Source organism: Anabas testudineus, chromosome 4 (assembly GCF_900324465.2).
Source record: "Anabas testudineus chromosome 4, fAnaTes1.2, whole genome shotgun sequence".
Classification (NCBI taxonomy): Eukaryota; Metazoa; Chordata; class Actinopteri; order Anabantiformes; family Anabantidae; genus Anabas; species Anabas testudineus.
The window spans coordinates 7,475,676-7,483,037 of NC_046613.1; the positions used below are offsets into that span (position 1 = coordinate 7,475,676).

The window sequence follows — 7,362 nt, forward strand, 5'->3', positions numbered from 1 at the left end:
TGGTACAGCCATGACCCTTTGTGTATATATAAACATCATTAACTACGGTGACCTTCTGACAATCATCACTGGCATAATACTACAGTGTCTGCCAAGTGAAAGCTAGTTTTAAATACATTAGATCTGTTCTTTCTCTCTGTGCTTGCTGGAGCAGTCAAAGTCACTGACCTCTACACAGCAGGTCTAAAAAACGGCCTACGGAGACACTGACTTTAAATATGATAAACTGCATTCATACTGCCGCTCTCATCTCTCTCAATGCACAGCAGAATAGGAAAGACCTAGAGTCTGTGTGTGTGTGTGTGTGTGTGTGTGTGTGTGTGTGTGTGTGTGTATGTGCAGAGTGGGAGGTAGCATGGAGAGTAGCTGTGTGTTTTTGCATGTGCATCGGTGTGTGCGTTCTCACACGTGAGTGCTGACGACTCGGTGTGGAGGATAAATGGCCGAGGCTGAGCGGTGTAATGTCCACTCACGGTTCTACAGCACCAGTGACTTTGAAAAGCTTCAGTTATTACTCACCTCAGCCTTAACCTCCGATGAGCTACTTTTCTTTAATGCCTCACTTCATTCTCCTTTCATACATAAACATTTTCAATGCTATGGTTATAAAATGTGCACTACCTGAAAGGACTGTGTAGAAGATCAATTACAGGTAGAGCAGTGTAAGTAAAAATATAAAAATCACTTAAACCAACCCCTCAGAGTTTTTCTACTGTGGCTTTAATGCTGCATGAAAATGATCCCATTTTGATCATTTTTATGTTTCTGCCTTAATTGAAACTTAACTTGGTTTATAGGTTGAGAAGACTTTATGATCCATGAAGCCACATTAAAGTCCATTCCGTGATCCCAAAAGTGTTTGGGTGTGACACCGTGAGCCGAAGCACGCAAGTTTGTAAATGAGTCAAAATGCACGAGGAGGTGCATGCGTGTCACGGCTGAGTGTATGTCAGTGTGACAGTGTACGTCAGAGAGTGTGAGCTGAGCAGACTAAATGCAGAAGCCTCTGGCTGCCCACTCGCTTCTGTGAGCCCAGCGAGCATTGGATGATACGTGAATCAGATGCTTCAGGGAGGCCGCACGTGATGCGGTTCCAGACACAGATGCCAGGCTCAGGCCTTCTCTCTCCCAGTTTCATCTGCTCTAACAGATGTCTAGCACACAAGGCAGCCCTACCGCCACTTACGAGGAAGTGAATTAGGTTACTAGCACCTTGTCTTTCAAAATGCGACAGGGTCAGACAAGCTATGTCACTTTCACATGACTGAGTAAAATGTTCCACTGCTCCTGCCACGTAATCAGTTACCATACTGTGAAGCATCACTGTGAATTAGGTGCAGTGGAGGCAGCAGCTAATGACGGGTGTTAAATTGTGGACAATCTTCACAAACACAGGGCGAGGAAGAGACAAAGCGGAGAATCGTGGGACGGTTAAAAATTCATTAGTGAGCAGCTGCAGAAGAGCACAGAAGGAAAGAAAGCGAAAGAGAGACAAAGACAAAAAAGAACGAGGGGGAGAAATAAAAAGAGGAGTCCCTCTAAGGAAAACAGTTTTCCATTCCTGTCTCCGTCTATTTCTTTCTCTAACTTTGTTACAGTCTCACAGTGAGTGTGGAAGTCAGTGGAGCCATTCCACTGGGAAGTGTAGCAAAAAAAAAAAAAAAAAAAACAGCAAAAGTAAGGACCCGCTCCATGCTGTCCACACATTCATTATCCATTGTATTCCTTGAATAAAGAATTTTAAACAAAACCAGGCATCTCCTCTCCTTTGTACACGTCCATATGAAAGGAAGGGGACACAAATTAAAATGTAATTTCTAATGCTTTGTTTGCCGCCTTCTCTCTAAATGTCACAGGGAGCAAGTAATACTGCTGGGGTCTGCTGAGGCACGACACAGGCCACCGTACATAACACACCGGTGTGTGTGGTTTGAGAGTGGAGGGTGGTCAGGGATCTCGACTTCTGGGGAAATTAGAATGTAAGGTGGTGAATTAATTGAAGTGTTAATGTGCTGTGACTCCAGTGTGGTGCATGCCTGTGTGTGTGTGTGTGTGTGTGTGTGTGGGGGGGGGGGGGGGGGGGGTGCCTTCACTTCCTGCAGACGCTTGCTCTAAAGTGCTTTTTGTTTGCTGTGAAAACTCATTACCAAAGTGAACACCTTAGTGATTTCACCCTAAAGTGGTGCTCACTGGAGAACGGAAAGGAGCAAGAAGACCAGACATGTGCAGCAGGACGGCGGGGAGAAAATAAGAGAGGGTGTGATAATGATGTGAAATACTAATGACAATGTGACTGTAAGCATGAAATAAAGGAGGAAATCAAGAGCTTCAGTTGCATAATCAACATCTGACAAAATAGCATCCCTAAAGCTATGCTAAAGGCAGAGAGAGATAGAGGAAGAGGAGAGAAGGAGAGGCACAGCAATGCAGAAAAGCAGTGCTGTAGAAACACGGCAGGGATGGTGAACCAGAAACACTGATTGAGGAAAGATAGAGAGGACACGGCGTGGGTAATGTGGAGTCATGTCAATATATTAGGTTGTGAGGTTGATGAAACTGATCCGAGAGCACTGTGATCCATCTAGGACGTGAAGTATTCTAATACCTCTTGTAGGCACTTAAATGCCCACACACTTAAAAGTGCATCCATACACAGTATTGATATTTAATTAGAACCTTGTTCTAATTTTAAAACTCATGCAGCTGTCTTCCTGCAGTCAAACATAAGGGCAGTGAAAATGTGTGTGTGTGTGTGTGTGTGTGTGTGTGTGCGCGCGCAGTTGTTGTGTCTGCACAAGCTAATCCCAGCGATGTGGACAGACTGCGAGTGTTTTAAGAAGATTACAGATTACAGAGAGCAGAGGCAGATTAGCTGGCAGCTCAGTCTGCACCTCTGGATGGACTGGCCCGTTTACTCCCACTCGCTCTGTGGGTGTGTGGGTGTGTGTTTCTATTCAAGTGGCATCAATGACTGGTGGTAATAACAGTTCCGTGCACATCCGGTGTCTTAAGGTTTATAAACGTGTACTTGTGTGTGTGTGTGTGTGTGTGTGTGTTTGAATATTGATTTGGCAGGAACATAGACACACACACACACACACACACTCCCAGCGGGCTGTAAAGACATTCTCTGTGCCAATTATATCAGAGAATGTCACACACACAAACAAAATGTGGATCAATGTAAGGGCAGCCAGCCAAGAGACAGTCAATTTTCTCTCGCTCTCTTCTCGCTTGCGGTGGATCCCCATACTGAAAAATACCAATATTTAACACGTTACAAAAACTGAAACTGAAAATGTGTCTTTGTTCTGTTTTTGGATATGAGGAGGTCACAGTAAATAAAAGTGGTGTTGTAGTATCTTGGACATTGAGGAGAAGTCAGGCCTCCTTCCATCATGACCCAGTGCTGTGCTCACACACCTGCAGTAGAACTTAGTGATAGAGGTGAGGGTCATAACATAGAGGCCCGAAGAGGAGGAAGTGCACTGTTGTTACATAATTCTAAATGCATCTAAAGGGAGAATAACAATGAGTCTGCGTATTGATAGTGGACTTGATTTTCCTGCTGATGGCTTTGTAGAAATCTGTGTGCACACACAGCTGAAGAGAAAGTCAAACACGAATTGCATTTACTCAGCAGTTCACCTTTGAAAACTGGCCTAAAATGTAACACTGACTCTTAGAGCTGTCAAATGTCAGGGGGACACAGCAGGACAAAATACATCCAAAAGCAAGGGAGCAAAGGGAATATGAAATGGGAAGTTCATTGTTGTTGAGAAGTTAAACATAAAGCGAGGAAAAAAAGACATTCCCATCAGGCTTCAGGGACAAAGGGGAAGAAAAACTAATGACGGACGGAGTGAGCGTTAGTTATTTTCATGGCACAAGTTTAATACCACTGCAGCTGCCTGCTCACTGTTTTCACCACAGCTAATTTAAAGAAATGCCACCGAGACACAGTCGGCATTGAGCCAAGCAGGTGACATGAATAGGCCGTCAATGTATTGGAGCGTTGAACTGTATCCATAGCAACAAGTGGGATGTCACGCTGGAGCGTGCAGCTGTGCAAATGACAAAGTTACAATAAAACTCGATTATGTAAACATGTCACGAGAGTCATTTCTGCTAACTTCACTTTTTAGGGTTTCACACTCTTTCAAGCCAGTGATTTGTTTTCTGAATTAAGACTTGAGCTTCATGTAGATATTTGCAGGTGGTGCTTTTCATTTTATACAGACATTTACATGGTGTTAGGAGTTTTTGAGCAGAAAAATACTAGTCTGTGTGAAAAGGAGGCTTTGCAGACATGCATTCTTTCGGCAAGGATGTGAAAAGCTTCAGGAACAGGAACAGTAAACTTCTGCTTCCAATGATTTCTTGATGTCAACACTACAGAGGCTGAAACAGCTCTTTACCGTGTAAGAATTTATCCAACGTTCACTCCGGACCATTGTACACCGTTACACAGTGCACAGACATTAGACCTACTATACTGCATTGGCAAACCATAAATTGCAAGACGCAGGCTGGGCTGTGCAGAGAGACAGAGAACGGGCGAAAAGAAAAGTGAGTCTGTAGACGCAGCAGACGGAGATGAGAATTGAAAGAGAGCCTTCAATAGTGTTCGCTTTAAGAGTTTTCACACAATACTCCGTGGGTTTCTATGACGACCTGGAGTCGCCTGCTGGGCCCATACAGGCAGAAGTAAGAGGCTCATTTGGCAGTAGAGGAACAAGTATTCAAATCTTAATCCAGGTTAAAGTAGCGGCACTGCAATTCATTTAGAATTAATTAAAAATGAATTGCTTTGCATTCAGGTTTTTTACGTTTTCAGTTAAATGTAAACTGTAAAATGTGGTCAGAAGAACTCATCATGAGGAAAGGTCCCATTGAGGCGAGTGTTGATTCAGCTACTGTATGTGTCACATAACTAGGGTTTTTTTAAGTCATAAGTGTACTTTTTCAAAGTTTAACTTGTGGAAATGTGTCAGAAATCATGATGTTAAAGCTTTGGATTCTCAAAGTAAAAGAGAGATCTGAGTAGAAGTTCTCACATACAGAGTAGATCCTGGGCTTTGTGAGACGCAGATTTTACAAGTGTGAAACAAAACTAAAAGTCACCGAGTGACTTGACTGTAAAAGAGTCCCATTTGAAAACCTTCCCATTCTGTATCTACTGTGTCAATATTACATGGACACAGTGTGGAGCTGATGCAGGTTTTATGCGAGAGAGAAAAGGAGAGAGAGAGAGAGAGAGAGAGAGAGAGAGAGGGTCTGCAGAGCACCACAGCTTTTTGATTAATGCGGCTTTTAGCTGCAGCTGAGCCTGCTCCCCCCCCCCAAAGCAAACTGACCCGGTCTCCCATTCACCCCTGCTTTCCTCTGTCGCTCACTCCATTTCTCCATCAACCCCTAAAGCCTGGGACTGAACCTGCTCTAGCCCACACACACACACACACACCATTGACTACATTTGTGCACTAACACTTCATCAACATCCGTGTAACCTCCAGTGTACCGCGCTCCACTTCATTTCCCTTCACTCCCATTGTGGGGCAGCCCTCTGAAGTGGCACAGCAGAACATTATTTGAACCACTTTCTCCAAGATGTGTGGTCACACACTTTAAAAAAAAGAATAACAGTTAGAAAACCACTGGGGTAGGCACAGCAAGGTCACTACAACACACTGCTGTGCGTGGCCAGTCAAGGAAAGTCAAATACAAATCTAAATAATAATATTTGGCTGCTGTAAAGTCAACACCAGGTAAACACACGCACACAGCAGGTTGATGCAAAGAGGTCACAAAGAAAGAGAAACTTGCGGCTGCTTCACAAATGTATTTCCAACAATTACGCACAATCTGCTGCTGGATCTCCGAGAGGTGGACACCCCGACAAACTACTCCACTTGCCGGCGACACAGATGCCGAATGCAGCAAAACCCCTGGCATTCCTCCCGCCTAACATCTCTCTCTGTCACACACACACACACGCACACACGCGCGCACGCACACACACATGCGCGCTCACTAAAATCCCGATGCACCAGCACCAGCAGCGATAGATAATTCATTGCGGTGATAGAAGCAGAGCACGCTGAATCCACAGGCTCCTCTAAGGCTCCAAACACACTTCTTATCTCAACAACCTATTGCAAAGTGGGCCATTCACACACTTTGTGGACGTTTTGCGTAGGATCCGGCACCAAACGTGTCACTTGTGCCGGATCCGTTCAGGCTGTTTGCGCCGGCACTTACCTTTGCACTACAGCGAAAATGAGCACAGTTAGTTCCCATTTTGTGAAAAGGCTTTAGAATCCATTCACTCCCGCGTATCTCCCCCTGGTTTATTCAGACATCCACAGTGTGTTTCAGCAGGGACAGTAATCCAGTTTTCCATCCCGGGGAGAGCGCTTGCGAGCTTCGTTACATCTTTTTCCACAATCCCCACAAAACTATGCCAGGCTTCTTTCAGCGCGTTTTTCCCTCCTCCTCGCTCCTCTGCCCCCTCTTCTTTCCTCTCCCTCTCTCTCCCTCTCTGAGGTTGCCTGGTTACCTCTTTTCTGTAGGCTGGTTCAGACCGCAGGCCGGCAGCCAATCACAATGCCGGGTTCATCTTAACCCCTCCACTGCTGAACTGTCCTGATTTCCAGCTTTCAAGGAGTGTGTGTGTGGGGGGGTGAGGAGGGAGAGAGGAAGAAAAGGCACTGGGTGGTGAAGGATTTAGAAAATGTATATTAGCAGAACTATAAGAGATGAAAGGAGGAAGAACCAGAGGAGGGGCTGATGGGAGAATTAGGGTTGGATGTAAAGTGGAAGAAATGTTATCACAGTTGTGCTTCAGTGTTTGCTCAGAACGGGTTAGATGTAGTTTGGAGGGTGTTTAAGAATGACTGTACAGCCCAAAGTCCACCATCATCACACGCTCACTCATCTTCTGTTTGCACATAGTGATCCTGACAAAAACACACATCATAACGACCACGCGCACGCAACCCGTCATGCTGCAGTCATTCACAATGGACTATTGATCTGTTAACCAGCCGCAGTTAAGTCGTGCAGTCTAAATCGTGCGTGTACGTCTATGTGAGTCATTGACTTGGCAAACTCACCATGACGTCTAACCTTCTCTGAGAGTGGGAGCACGCTGAAGTTTTTTGGAACTATGAAGAAACACACACACAGAAAACGATGAAAGATGAAGATGTCTCAGAAGCCTTGTGTAGAAAGTGCAGTGAGAACATTTGAACCTAAAACACTGATGTCACTGTGCTGCCTTCAAAGAGAGTTCACAGTGTTTTGCTCCTTCCCTTTCCTTAAGGTTTAACCTTGTACAGCTTGCCCCCTTTAATCCACACC

The 7,362-nt window shown here is 44.9% G+C and overlaps 1 protein-coding gene across 2 annotated transcripts in view; it reads right to left on the bottom strand.

The window, feature by feature from the left end:
- dab1a (DAB adaptor protein 1a) overlaps positions 1–6,498 on the bottom strand; it is a 60,341-nt gene extending 53,843 nt beyond the window's left edge. For both annotated transcript variants that reach the window (XM_026345370.1, XM_026345369.1), the window contains exon 1: positions 6,262–6,498. The gene's annotated coding sequence lies outside the window, so the exon portion shown is untranslated. The remainder of the gene's footprint in view (positions 1–6,261) is intronic.
- Positions 6,499–7,362: the final 864 nt, after the last annotated feature.